Source organism: Propithecus coquereli, unplaced genomic scaffold (assembly GCF_000956105.1).
Source record: "Propithecus coquereli isolate 6110/MARCELLA unplaced genomic scaffold, Pcoq_1.0 Scaffold15046, whole genome shotgun sequence".
In the NCBI taxonomy this organism is placed as follows: domain Eukaryota; kingdom Metazoa; phylum Chordata; class Mammalia; order Primates; family Indriidae; genus Propithecus; species Propithecus coquereli.
In genome coordinates, this window is record NW_012139466.1 from 455 (window position 1) to 1,728 (window position 1,274).

At 37.5% G+C, this 1,274-nt stretch overlaps 1 pseudogene; it reads left to right on the top strand.

The window, feature by feature from the left end:
• The first annotated feature begins 238 nt into the window (after positions 1–238).
• On the top strand, positions 239–537 carry LOC105807099 (annotated as a pseudogene).
• The last annotated feature ends 737 nt before the right edge of the window (positions 538–1,274 follow it).

Sequence of the window (1,274 nt, forward strand, 5' to 3'; positions counted from 1 at the left end):
CCTTATTTTGATAGTTATATTATGGTTATACAGGAGAAAGTCCTTGTTTGTTAGAAATACACACTGAAGTATTCAGAGGTCTACCTATTATTCTCAAATGGTACAGAAGAAAAGTTATTTGTAGTATATTTGAAACTTTCCTATAAATTTGAGAATGTTTCAAATTTTTAAAAAATTATAATATATAGCTTTTTTCAGCTGCAGTGAGGTATTGGGGCTGCAGAATTGCAACTTGCCCATGGACCTGGTCAGTTTTGGTTATGTAGTCCTTGTGACAGAAGCATTTTGGGGATATAAGTAGAAAGGTGGTGTTCCATCTTTGATTGCTGGTCTTTTTGCTGGATTTTTGGCTGGGTATGGCGATTACCATGTCTCCAATGACAAATGAGACATAAAAGTTTCACTGTTTACAGTTTTTTTCCTGGCCACCATGATATGGGCTTAAGATTTAAGAGTTTTAAGAAAATAATACCTGCTGCTCCGGTTGCAGGTTCAAGCCTCATGATGATCCTGAAACTTGTCTTATTGCGGCTCTGAGCATCCACAGGAACTAAAAACTAAGTTCATGCCATCCTACTGTAATAGGCAGAGCATATTCTTTGTATTTAAAAGATAATTTTCAACATGGAATGTTAAGTGTCTTATTTTATGTTAGAAACAAAAGAAGCTCTGTCAACTCTAATATGAACATTAGCTTGAGGTATTTCTTTAAAACAAAGACTTTAACTGTTTTCTAATTGTCAAGCACTGTTTTCATCAAAGGGGTTTAATGAATCACAATATGCTCTTCCATTTGCTGTGTCTATTTTAATATATGTGGTACTTTTTGACAATTGTAAATATTCAAGTCTCAAGTAAGTTTTTATATATATATAATTTTTTTTTTTTTTTGGAGACAGAGTCTCGCTCTGCTACCCAGGCTAGAGTGCCGTGGTGTCAGCCTAGCTCACAGCAACCTCAAACTGCTGGGTTCAAGCAAACCTTCTGCCTCAGCCTCCCAAGTAGCTGGGACTACAGGCATGCACCACCATCTCTGGCTAATTTTTTCTACATATTTTTAGCTGTCCAGCTAATTTCTTTCTATTTTTAGTAGAGACAGGGGTCTCACTCTTGCTCAGGCTGGTCTCGAACTCCTGACCTCAAGTGATCCTCCCGCCTCGGCTTCCCAGAGTGCTAGGATTACAAGCGTGAGCCATAGTGCCTGGCCTTCAAGTCTAAAGTAAGTTTAAACTACAACTTATCAGATAAAGGAATCCCTTTGACTTCACAGAATG